At 39.1% G+C, this 14,095-nt stretch overlaps 1 protein-coding gene across 19 annotated transcripts in view; it reads right to left on the bottom strand.

Annotated features, from left to right (window-relative positions):
* The window catches only part of EML1 (EMAP like 1), a 213,286-nt gene that overhangs the window by 97,050 nt on the left and 102,141 nt on the right, over positions 1–14,095 (bottom strand). The window lies entirely within an intron of this gene.

The following is a 14,095-nucleotide window of genomic DNA, read 5'->3' as shown; positions in this document are numbered from 1 at the left end:
ATCATATTTTCTTATACAGAATCATAATTCCCAACTCCTTATCAGGGTCCACAAGGCTCTCCACGATCTGCTTTGCCTCTCCTATCTCATTTTACATCATTCTTCCCTTCACTTACCATGCTCCAACCAGAGAACACAGAGAACTCTGGGAGGTGGAGATGGGCAGACTGCTTGAGCCCAGGAGTTCAATACCACCCTAGGCAACATGGCACAACTCTGCCTCTACAAAAAATACCAAAAAAAATTAGCCAGGTGTGGTGATATGTGCCTGTAGTCCTAGTTATTCAGGAGGCTGAGGTGGGACAGTCTCTTACGGCCCAAGAGGTCGAAGCTGCAGTGAGCAGAGATTGCACCACTGTACTCCAGCCTGTGTGACAGAGCAAGACCCTGGGTGACAGGGTCACCCAGGCTAGAGTGCAGTGGCGCAAAAACAAACAAACAAATGGCTGAAATAGCACAAATTTAACGAAATATACAATTACAGGCCGGGTGCAGTGGTTCACACCTATAACCCCAACACTTTGGGAGGCCGAGGCAAGAGGATTGCCTGAGGTCAGGTGTTTGAGACCAGCCTGGCCAACATGGTGAAACCCCATCTCTACTAAAAATTCAAAAAACAGCTGGGTGTGGTAGTGCATGCCTACAGTCCCAGCTACTCGGGAGGCTGAGGTGGGAGCATCACTGGAACCCAGGAGGCAGAGGTTGCAGCGAGACAAGACTGCACCACTGCACTCCAGTCTGGCGAACAAAGCGAGACTCTGTCTCAAAAACAATAATAACTGAAAAAGAAAAATGTATACACACACACACACACACACACACAATTACAAAACACTAATCAAAGACTAAGCAAATAAATGCAGAACAGCCCACCTTAAGTTACATTATAGTCAAACTGTTGAAAACCAAAGATAAAGAACAAATACCAAAAGCAGCAAGAGAAAAATGGCATATGAAATACAAGAGAACTGCAGTCTGATTAACAGCTGACTTATCATAAACCACAGAGACGGAAGACAGTGGAACTACGTCTTTAAAGTACAGGGTGAGGAAAAGCTTAACGCAGAATTTTACGTCCAGCAAATACCTTCCAAGAAAGCAAGCAAAATAAAGACTTTTCAGAATAACAAAACCAGAAAGAATTAATCACCAAAAGACCTTCACTGCAAGAAATGCTATTGAAAGTTCTTCAGGCTAAAGAGAAATTGTGTAAGATACAAACTCAGATCCTCATAAAAAATGAAGAGCACTGGAAATGATAAATACCTGAATCAGCTCAAAAACTCACTTTTTTCCTTTTTCCACTTTCCTTTCATGTTATTATGAAACTTTAATCTTTTCTTCTTTTCTTTTGAGACAGAGTCTTACTCCATTGCTCAGGCTGGAGTACAGTGGTGCAATCACAGCTCACTGCAGCCTTCACCTCCTAGGCTCAAATGATCCGCCCACCTGAGCCTTCTGAGGATCTGGGACTACAGGCACACCTCACCACGCTTGGCTAATGTTTTAAGTTTTTGTAGAGGCAGAATCTCACTGTGTTGCCCAGACTGATCTTGAACTCCTGGCCTCAGGTGATCCTGCTTTATCCTCCCAAAGTGCTGGGATTACAGGTATGGGCCACCACGCCCGGCCTTGAACCTTCAAAATTTTAAAGGCAGAAATTATAATATTGTCTTATAGGGCTTATAATGTATTTTTATGTAATACATATGACTACCATAACATAAAAGATGGGGTAAATACATTTCTACAAGTTACAAGATTTCAATATTTTATATGAAGTATATGTCATTAACTATAAGTGGTTTTTATTTTATCTTAATTGACAGAAATAGTATATATGTATTGTGTATAACATGTTTTAAAATATATACATACATTGTGGAATGGCTAAAATGAGCTAATTAACACATGCATTACCTCGCATACTTATTTTTGTGGTGAGAACACTTAAAATCTACTCAATTAGAGGTTCTCAAGAATACATACATGTTATTAACCACAGTCACAATGTTGCACAATAGGCCTCATGTAAGTGGTTATTATGAATTGTAAGGGGTTAGTATTAACTGTAGTGGAAAAGTCACAGATGTATATTGTAATCCCTCATAAATGACTAAAGAATAACACAAAGGAGTGTAGCTAAAAAGCCAATAGGAAATTTAAAATGAAATTCTATAGTCAAATAATTCAAAAGAAGGAAGGAAAAGAGTTAAGAAAGGTACAAAAAAGAGAGACATGTAAAAAACAAAAAAATAAAATGCTAAACTCAAACCCAATATAGCAATAATTATATTATGTGCTACATTAAAGCAATGATTTCATTAAACACACCAATTAAAAGGCAGAGGATGTCAGAATAATTTTTCTTTAAAAAAAAGCAAAACCCAACTACATGCTGACTACAAGAGATACACTTTAAATACAAAGACACAGATAGGTTGAAAGCATATGAATGGAAAATATATATACCACGGAAACAGTAACCATAGAAAGTCTAAATGGCAACATTAATCAGATAAAATAGATGTCAAGCAAAATAAAACGTCAAATAAAATGTATTACCAGAAATAAAAAGGGCCATTTCATAATGAAAAAAGGGTCAATTATCAGAAGAATCCTGCAATCATAAACATATGTGCCTAATAATAGAGGTTTAAAATACATGAAACAAAACCGACGGAATTAAAGTTAGAAGCAGACAATTCTATAATTTTTCCTGAAGATTTTAATGTCATTCTCTCAGCAACTGATAGAATAACTAATTTAAAAAAATCATTAAAAGTTTAGACAGTATAGCAAGATATGATCTCTATAAAGAATTTAAAAATTAGCCAGGCTAGTCCCAGCTGCTTGGGAGGCTTAGGTAGGAGGATCACTTGAGCCTAGGAGATCCAGGCTACAGTGAACGATGATCATGCTGTTGCACTCCAGCCTCGAAAACAGAATAAGACTCTATCTTAAACAAAGAAAAAACCAGTACAGACATAGAATATTTGAACAACACTATAAACTACATTGACTTAATTGATATGTAGAGAAAACCACAGGTAACAATGGTAGTGCATATGGTACATTTATAGTGTACATCATATTCTGGGTCATAAAACAGATCTGAATAAATTTAAAGATTGAAAGAGTATGTTCTCTGACCACAACAATATTGTTAGAAACCAACTACAAATAGATGGAAATGAAGCAATACATTTCTAAATAATCATTGGATCAAAGAGGGTATCAGGACAAATTAGAAAATATTTTGATCAAATGATAATGAAACTACAACATAGCAAAATACATGGGATGAAGCTAAAGCAGGACTTTGAGGAAAACTAATAGCTTAAAAAACTACTGTATTAGAAAAGGAGAATCTGGTTGTTTTATTTTTTAGTTGTATTTTTACTTTTTTATTGCATTTTAGGTTTTGGGGTACATGTGAAGGACATGCAAGATTGTTGCATTGGTACACACATGGGAGTGTGATTTGCTGCCTTCCTCCCCTTCACCTATATCTGCATTTCTCCCCATGCTACCTCTCCCCAACTCCCCACCCCCCACTGTCCCTCCCCTATTTCCCCCCAACAGACCCCAGTGTGTAGTGCTCCCCTCCCTATGTCCATGTGTTCTCATTGTTCAACACCCGCCTATGAGTGAGAACATGTGGTGTTTGATTTTCTGTTCTTCTATCAGTTTGCTGAGAATGACGGTTTCCAGGTTCATCCACGTCCCTACAAAGAACACGGACTCATCATTTTTGATGGCTGCATAATATTCCATGGTGTATATGTGCTGTATTTTCCCTGTCCAGTCTATCATCAATGGGCATTTGGGTTGGTTCCAGGTCTTGGCTATTGTAAACTGTGCTGCAATGAACATTCGTGTGCATGTGTCTCATAGTAGAACGATTTATAATCCTTTGGATATATACCCAGTAATTCGATTGCTGGGTCAAATGGAATTTCTATTTCTAGGTCCTTGAGGAATCGCCACACTGTCTTCCACAATGGTTGAACTAATTTACACTCCCACCAACAGTGTAAAAGTGTTCCTACTTCTCCACACCCTCTCCAGCATCTGTTGTCTCCAGATTTTTTAATGATCACCATTCTAACTGGTGTGAGATGGTATCTCAGTGTGGTTTTGATTTGCATTTCTCTAATGACCAGTGATCATGAGCATTTTTTCATATGTTTGTTGGCCTCATATATGTCTTCTTTTGTAAAGTGTCTGTTCATATCCTTCGCCCACTTTTGAATGGGCTTTTTTTTAATTGTAAATTCTGGATATCAGCCCTTTGTCAGCTGGGTAAACTGCAAACATTTTTTCCCGTTCTGTTGGTTGCCGATTCACTCTAATGACTGTTTCTTTTGCTGTGAAGAAGCTGTGGAGTTTGATTAGGTTCCATTTGTCTATTTTGGCTTTTTTTGCCAATGCTTTTGGTGTTTTTGGTCATGAAGTCCTTGCGTACGCCTATGTCCTGAATGGTTTTGCCTAGATTTTCTTCTAGGGTTTTTATGGTGTTAGGTCTTATGTTTAAGTCTTTAATCCATCTGGAGTTAATTTTAGTGTAAGGTGTCAGGAAGGGATCCAGTTTCTGCTTTCTGCACATGGCTAGCCAGTTTTCCCAACACCATTTATTAAACAGGGAATCCTTTCCCCATTGCTTGTTTTTGTCAGGTTTGTCAAAGATCGGATTGTTGTAGATATGTTGTGTTGCCTCCGAGGCCTCTGTTCTGTTCTGTTGGTCTATATCTCTGTTTTGGTACCAGTACCATGCTGTTTTGATTACTGTAGCCTTGTAGTATAATTTGAAATCTGGTAGTGTAATGCCTCCCGCCTTGTTCTTTTTGCTTAGAATTGACTTGGCTATGCGGGCTCTCTTTTGGTTCCATATGAAGTTTAAGGTGTTTTTTTCCAGTTCTGTGAAGGTCATTGGTAGCTTGATAGGGATAATGTTGAATCCATAAATTACTTTGGGCAGTATGGCCATTTTCACGCTATTGATTCTTCCTAACCATGAACATGGAATGTTTCTCCATCTGTTTGTGTCCTCTCTTATTTTGTTGAGCAGTGGCTTGTAGTTTTCCTTGAAGAGGTCCTTAACGTTCCTTGTTAGTTGTATTCCTAGGTATTTTATTCTCTTTGTAGCAATTGTGAATGGCAGTTCGTTCTTGATTTGGCTCTCTTTAAATCTGTTACTGGTGTATAGGAATGCTTGTGATTTCTGCACATTGATTTTGTATCCTGAGACTTTGCTGAAGTTGCTTATCAGTTTCAGGAGATTTTGGGCTGAGACAATGGGGTCTTCTAGATATACAATCATATCACCTGCAAATAGAGATGATTTGGCTTCCTCCTTTCCTATTTGAATACCCTTTATTTCTTTTTCTTGCCTGATTGCTCTGGCTAGAACTTCCAGTACTATATTGAATAGGAGTGGTGAGAGAGGGCATCCTTGTCTAGTGCTGGATTTCAAAGGGAATGCTTCCAGTTTTTGCCCATTCAGTATGATATTGGCTGTTGGTTTGTCATAAATAGCTTTTAATATATTGAGATACGTTCTGTCAATACCTAGTTTATTGAGGGTTTTTAGCATAAAATGCTGTTGAATTTTATCAAAGGCCTTCTCTGCATCAATTGAGATAATCATGTGGTTTTTGTTTTTGGTTCTGTTTATGTGGTGAATTATGTTTATAGACATGCATCTGTTGAACCAGCCTTGCATCCCCGGGATGAATCCTACTTGATCATGGTGGATAAGCTTTTTGATGTGCTGTTGCAATCAGGTTGCCAGTATTTTATTGAAGATTTTTACATCTATGTTAATCATGAATATTGGTCTGAAGTTTTCTTTTCTTGTTGAGTCTTTGCCGGGTTTTGGTATCAGGATGATGTTGGTCTCATAAAATGATTTGGGAAGGATTCCCTCTTTTTGGATTATTTGGAATAGTTTCAAAAGGAATGGTACCAGCTCCTCTTTGTATGTCTGGTAGAATTCGGCTGTGAACCCATCTGGACCTGGGCTTTTTTTGTGTGGTAGGCTCTTAATTGCTGCCTCAACTTCAGACCTTGTTATTGGTCTATTCAGGGTTTCAACTTCTTCCTGGTTTAGGCTTGGGAGGAAGCAAGTGTCCAGGAATTTATCCATTTCTTCCAGGTTTACTAGTTTATGTGCATAGAGTTGTTTGTAATAATCTCTGATGATGATTTGAATTTCTGTGGAATCTGTGGTGATTTCCCCTTTATTGTTTTTTATTGCATCCATCTGGTTATTCTCCCTTTTCTTTTTTATTAATCTGGCTAGTGGTCTGTCTATTTTGTTGATCTTTTTGAAAAACCAGCTCCTGGAGTTATTGATTTTTTGAAGGGTTTTTTGTGTCTCTATCTCCTTCAGTTCTGCTCTTAATCTTAGTTATTTCTTGTCTTCTTCTAGGTTTTGAGTTTTTTTTTTTTTTTATCTGAATCTGGTTATTTGAAAAGGTCAACAAAAATGTAAGCTCCATCCATAAAGCAGAAATCTTTTCTGCTGGTTCACTACTCTGCCCCTCAACCTAACACACAGTGGGAACTCAACAACTATATGATAAATTAATGAATAAATGGGTAAATGAATATCTCTTTTGAAGCATGCCTTAAGTTAGCTGTTAGGGATAAAAGATGATTGGCTCACACAGCTATCCTTAAGAAGTTCTCTGTCTAGTGTAGAAGACACATGTCTATACATTACTAAAATAATTTGATAAGTTATATAAATATACAAAGTGATATGTGAACAAAAATAAGAGAATATTAGTTGTATTTGGATCAAATGGGATCAAGCAGGAGTTGGCCTTGAAGAATACAAATATTCACCAGGGCCAGGCACCAGTGGCTCACACCTGTAATACCAGCACTTTGGGAGGGCGAAGCAAGTGGATCAGCTGAGGTCAGGAGTTCGAGACCAGCCTGGCCAACATGGCAAAACCCCCATCTCTACTAAAAATACAAAAATCAGCCAGGCATGGTGGCACGCATCTGTAGTCCCAGTTACCTGTGAGGCTGAGGCAAGAGAATCACTTGAACCTGGGAGGCAGAGGTTGCAGTGAGCCAAGACTGTGCCACTGCACTTCAGCTTGAATGACAGAGCAAGACTCTGTCACAAAAAAAAAAAAAAAATTCACCGGGTGTTAAAGTAAGAATGGTATTCCAAGCAAAGGAAACAAGCAATTTAAACAAAAACAGAAATATGAAAATACATGGGATATTCAGATAATAGTAAGTGGCCTCTGACATTGAAATCTGCCACCTTATAACTTCTGCTTACTGGATAAATAATTCTGTCTTGCCCCTAAATTCAAGCTCTGTCAATTTTCTAAGTAACAGATAATTGTTTCACACACAGAAATAATTTTCAAGTGTTTCCATGGCACTTCTGAGAGAGAATAGATCTCTATTAACCAAGAGAGCTGCTAAGCTCTTACAAGGAAAATATTGTGTAAGTCTTTTAAAAACTATATATCAGGCATATCTCCTTAAAGAAACAAAAGTATAAAGCAAGAACAACTTGCAAATATTCTTTTCTCATGCATCTCCTATCCTGGAACTAAATATGCCATTCTTTATGCTCCCAATGTAGGCTCCATACTGTTTGTTATGCGTACTGGTGTGTATGTGTGTGTCCTCTTTTTCTGTTTCTCTCTGTTGAATGAGACATATAAAAAACTTTACAAACTCAACAGTGAGAAAACAACCCAATTTTTTACAAAGACAAGGGAAAAATGGGCAGAAGACTTAAATAGACCACCAAAGAGGTTATACGGGTAACAAACAGGCACAGGAAAAGAGGTCACCATTACCAGTCATTATGGAAATGCAAATTAAAACTACAATGAGATATCGCTACGTGTCTGTTAGGATGGTTAAAAGTAAAAATGCTGACAAAACCAAGTGCAGTGAGAATACGGAGCAAATGAAACACTCTCTCCCCCACTGCTGGTGGGCACACAAAATGACATGGCCACCCTGGAAAAGTTCAGCATTTTCTTATAAAGTTAAACCCATATTTTCCATATGACCTAGCAATTCCTAAGTATTTGCTCTAGAAAAATGAACACATATTCATACAAAAACCAGTACACCCATGTTTATAGAGGTTCTGTTCAGACTTGATAGAAACTCAGAACAACTCAAATGCCCTTCAAATGTCGAAATGGATAAACTGTGGTATATTCACATGTTGGGGTAGCACTGAGTAATAAAATGGAATCAATGGCTGATACACAAAATAACTCACATGGGTCTCAAAGGCATTATAGTGAATGAAGAAAGCCAATCTCAATGCTGTATTATCCCATTTATATGACATTCTTTAAAGACAAAACTGCAATGAAGGAGAATGGATCAGTGGTTGGCAAATGTCGGGCTGGGGATACTGCACACGGGAATTTTGGGGGTAAGTGGAACACTCTAGATCCTCAGTGGTGGTTGTGACATTAAACTATACTGTGTTAAAATACATAGAATTATCTCAAAAATGACAGTTTTTACTGAATAACATATAAAATAAAGTACTTTAATGAGAGTTCAAATAAGATAAGGTCCACCCATTGGTTTTCGCCAATTTAGAAATTATTTTTGCTCGTTGGGATTGGTTGCTATTATACTATGAGAGCTCAGCAGAGAAATATTTCAATGAACACTAAGTACTTATTGCCCAAGGGAAAGAGAATGTCCTTAAGTGCTATACAACTTCTTATGAGTAGACAGTAGTTCTGTGGGATTTCTCCATTTGTCCTTTGTTGGATAGGGGAAAAAGAAAGTCCCACTTCATAATGTCAAGCCAACTGGAAGAGACAAGTGGGGAAGATAAAAAAGTATTTTATGTCTGTCTTCCCTCTGAGAAGTAATTAAACAGTTTGGTGAAATCTTCTAATGTGTGAATAAGAGAGGGCAGGGTCAGGTTGGTGTAACACCCGTTGTGTAGGATGCTGGGCCAACACACACCTACCTGGGAAGGTCTCTGGCCTCAGAAGGAAGGCAGAGAGGGTTCTACTAAGGTAGGAGAAGGCATTCCACAGCAAGGTCAGTGTTGACAGCACAAGCAGAAGAGGCACAGACTTTCGTCATTAAGAGCATGGACTATGGAGTCAAGCTACCTGGGTTCAAATCTCAGCTCTGCTACTTACTAGCTACATGACCTAGGACAAATTACTTAATCTCTATGTGCCTCTATGTATAAAATAGGGACAAGAGTACTTCATAAATAAAAGTAAGCTGTGATTAAGCTGTTGTCATTATTATTGTTGTTTCCAATAAAAATTACCAAAGTAAATCCAAGTTTAACAAAATTCTTATGTGCTATCAACAGTTACGCAAATTAGCACTGAATAATTAATTAGAAATTAGTGTTTAATAATATGCGCTTTTTCAGTCATGAAAGAATCTGTAGCATAGAATCATGCATTTATTTTTTTTCTTTAGAGATAGTGTCTCACTCTGTGGCCAGGCTGGAGTGCAGTGGTGTGATTATAGCTTACTGGAGGCGTGACCTGGGCTCAAACAATCCTCTCATCTCAGCCTCTCAAGTAACTGAGACTACACATGTACACTACCACAGCGAGGTAATTTTTAAGCTCTTTATAGAGATGGGGTCTCATTATGTTGCACAGGGTGGTCTTGAACTCCTAGCCTCAAGTGATTATCCTGCCTCAGCCTCTCAAAGTGCTGGGATTACAGTCATGAGCCACCACACCCAGCCTAGAACTGGACATATCTATGATATTTTTGGTTTGTTCGTGTAGACAGCAGCTTCTAGAGAAGGCACACACTCTAGTTGATGGAACCCAAGCACATTTATTGTGGCTGTGAGCACAGCACTGAGGAGGAAAAAGTTGGCCTCTGTAGTATAACCTTGCATTTTCAAATCAATATTATAAAACAACTTACAGAGTAAAACAAGACCAGCCTGTTCCCTGCATTCAAACACTTTATCATCATTGTGGTCCCAGGGGCTTTAATGAAACTGCATAAATCAGAATATTTAAATTATATTGTTGAATTTACATAAGAAAAAGTTTGATTTTAATAGTTTAATAAAAACCCCAACCACCTCAAGATTTGCCTTCAAACACAAATGGTTAAAAACTGAAATGTGGGATCTGCTTAGGAGAGCCCCCGTTTGTGAGATTTGCTGAAGTTTTCCCCATGACATAATCCTAGTGCTTTCCAGATCCTGCCAAAATCATTGCTTTAACCTGTAATGGATTTTCTTACTTCTGTTTCTGCAGGTCATTAATCTGAAGAATACGACCAGGAGACCTCTTGGCAGCAGCGTGAGCTGTCTGAGGTTCTTAACCTTCTTGTGTACAGAAAAGACCACTGTTGCTCAAATGACTTTACACTTCAATTAAGCTGGGAAGAAAACTGATTAGCATAATGAAAAACAAAGCCCAGAGTTTGCTTTAACCAACACAAACCATTTGAACCCCCAAACATTTCACAGGATTCCATAGCACAAGATGTGAAATTTCATCTGAATTTCATCAAGGAAAACCTCAGGTTGGGAATGCAGCACCAATAAAACCTTAACAACTTATTTATTTTAAAGTCATTTTTGTTCCTATGCCTCTCAGATTTATCTATGGAGGTCACTAAAACACTGTCAATAATTCAGCTTTAGCTTCTTTTCCCCCAAGTTTTTACATTCTTGCCAATTAACACTTTATAGTGTTAGAGGAGGTTTGAAGAAGACAATATTCTCTAAACTTTTAGCTCTTGGGTTTTGTAAAACTTGTGTGTGAACCGGAGCTCTGGCTTGCGCTGGGCACCTGCTCCTTTCCTGACCTGTTTTCACATGGCAGCGTGTAGCTGTGTCAATGGGGCAGTGTCCCTATCTCATTATCGGGAAACGATCTCTCAGACTGGGATCCTGCAGCACACGCTGAATCTATGGCCACAGGGTAGACAAGATGTAATCACAGGGAAAACTGAACTCCCCGTGGTGCAAGGCACTGAGGCAGATGTCTGAGCTGGCCAACCACTCTGCAAGCCACTCTGCAGCCTCCGTCAGCAGCCCTTCTCAAGGCTACACATTCCAACTTTGTGGCATTTTGTCAAGGGCTACTGTTGAGACTAGTCTACTAAGGGTTACTTATACTGCCCATTAGAGGTACAATGGAGAGAGCACCGATCTGAGATTCAAATTGAGCAGTAGCCAATTCCTAGATCTGTCGCCTATTAGCTAAGAGACCTAATACCATCTGCCTTATGAGGTTCCTGCGAATATGAACGTTAATGTGCATGAAACTTCTAATACTATGATGGCGAATAGACAGTCAACACAAATGGCACTTTAGCCTTACTTTAGTCCATTGTTATGACTATTACTCTTTTGTTTATAACAGCAAAAAGCAAACATCGACCTTCAGTGAAATCAATGATTAACAATAATTATTGAACAAATTCTGCAAATACTGTGCAGTTCTATCTCTGCAGCACCTCTGGCCAAGTTGAGGTAATGTGATATTAGCGTCAAGATAAAGCACCGTTTGATGCCACACGAACCGTCTCACGTGGCAGCATGTGACCAGTGGCAAACAGACATGCCAAGTGTTACCTCTCACAGCCTCCGCCTCCGACCTGACTCTCATGAGAACCCAGCCAAGCATTGGCTTCTTTCTGAGTTTCAAGGGATGCCATGGGTCTGGGCAGCCCTTACATCATCCCTGGTTCAGAGGCAAAAAGAAGACCTCGTAGCTCTGCTTTCACCTTAGATCCTCATGTAGCTATTTATGGATCTGACTTTTAAGTTTAATTATTTTTTCTTACTGTAAAAGGCAGTACAAAAGGGTCTCCGGTAACATGATGTGTTATACTCTATTAGATGTGGGAGAAGCATGCTTTTTTCTCCATTCATGTGATTATCTCATTATCTAGGGATAAAAACAGGCTCTTGACTCTGTAAGTCTTCCGGTAATACTAAGACATTGTTGTTATCTGAGTGATGTTCCCGGAAGTTAAAGGGGCCTAGTGATTCTAAAAGGTTAACTTAGATTCTGTTCCCTTTATCTTATGATGTTCTTACTTTCTTTCCTTTAATTATTTAAAATAAGGATAGCACCAAAACAATAATAGCCACCCTTGATTCACCGAAACCTAAGCCTTGCAGTGCAGCGTCCCCATGCGCAGTGTCCCCATGCCATACAGCGCCCTCCCATGAAGGTGCCGTCCTCATGCCACAGATGAAGTAGGAGAACCCGAGTTTCTGGTCTACTCTGCCTAAGGTCGCATGGCTAGAATGTGGCCAGCGGAGGGCGAGTTGTAAGCCGAGGCTCCTTTCACCATAATCTCTTCTCCATCCAAATGACAGGCATTAATTCCTGTGGGATTTCCATGGTACTGAGTAAAATACACACAGAATTTTTACATCATTTTGCCTTTTCAAAAATATTAGACAAATTTAGAAAAAAATCTTACCAGGTTTTAGTAGTTTAAAACCAATCATTTAAGTAATAACAAATAATAATCTCTTGCTCAATAATTTGCAGATACACATCTCACATAAAGCAGACTTTCCATAGCATATGCTGTTCACAGAATAGTCATGCCCTATTGTCATACTCAGAGTCATTCCACTAGTACCCAACAGCAAAAGAAACATGCAAGCAATCAGTACAGAGAAGCAATTAACCACCATGGCTCTGTCATTTGCAGGCCTGGATTTCCACCTTGCTGTCAGATTTGCAGCCCTGTGTACCACTCCTGGCTGAATGGCTCCAGCTTTATTTCTGTTTGCAGACTTCCAGTTCTCCTTGGATCATCGGGGTCAGTTAGGAATCCTGCGTCCTGCTCACCCTGAGCTGGACCTGCCACAAGAGCTCTGGCTCTGACATTCAACACTTGATAGAAAATGACAACAATAGATCCCATCTCAAAATAAACCTGTCTCAAATGAAGTTCATGAACTAATGTTCACATAATTGAATCTTAAAGAGCTCTACAACAGCCCTTTCCTGATATAAAAATACTGTCATCAAATATTGATTAAAAGAACTTCAGCAGAGCCTCTAGAATCTGGAAAGCAATGGTATAAAGGTCTTTTACAAGCCTTAGGTTGGATAATGGTGATGACAGAGATTAGAAAAAATCCTCAAGATCACCCTAAGAAGCAACATGTGACTGTGTTTACCTTGGAGGACATGAAATTGAAAGGAAACAAACTTTCAGTTTAATTCGGTACAATGATATTGAGCATCCTCTGGGCCAGACCTGGTGCCGCACAATGCAATCTTCCCAATCTGGAGGCACTCAATCTAGCAAGAAGGGACTGGTCAACAAATAACTGTAATAGAAATGCAGGAACGCAGGTGAGAGATCAAATCAATAGACCCCACCCTGCCCCAACTGTTATATGCCAGAATCACATTTGCCAAAAAGTAATATGAGGACCAGACAGATCAAGATCAAAACACAGGTGAGTACAGAAGATAATTTCCAGGCCAGTTACTAGGTTTCAATTAATGAATTGTAATTGAAAACAAAAGAGGAAGAATAAGAACAACCATGTGTAGAAAGACCAGTCATGAAATTCTCTAGTTGAGTATTTAGGGAATTTGTTAATTACTTTAACTTGAACTATCCTGGACATTCATTTCATTTTGCCTAACCATGGTTAACAAGTGAACAAAGACTTCCCGTGCAGCCCTGGAGACTTAGAAACCTTTGGAATGTTTACTAAATACTACAAACGTGCACGCACATACGTGCACACTCCAACCTTTGCAGAAATGCTCTTTTTCTGTCAGAAACTACAAGACCTGGGCCCTTTAAGATTGTTGATATCTTTCTCCCACTCCACTTTACAGTTTTAAAGCAAACAAGAGATCCTGCAGCTGAGCAGAAAATAAATTCCTGATAATGTGTGAAGCCCTATGCTTTAGAACTTGGCTTTTTGCCATGAGGTGCGGTAGCTGCATCACACCGAGGGCAAGGGTGGCTCACCCAGGCTCTGGGACAGCTTAGATGGGAGTAAGAAAAAAGTAAATTACAGCTTTTTAATAATGATCCTGGCAAGGCACACGAGGTTGCCAAATCTTAATCATGAAAGGAAAGTTTAAAA

Source organism: Callithrix jacchus, chromosome 8 (assembly GCF_049354715.1).
Source record: "Callithrix jacchus isolate 240 chromosome 8, calJac240_pri, whole genome shotgun sequence".
Lineage (NCBI taxonomy): Eukaryota > Metazoa > Chordata > Mammalia > Primates > Cebidae > Callithrix > Callithrix jacchus.
Note: the sequence above shows the minus strand (reverse complement) of the source record. Positions and strands in the feature narration are given on the sequence as shown.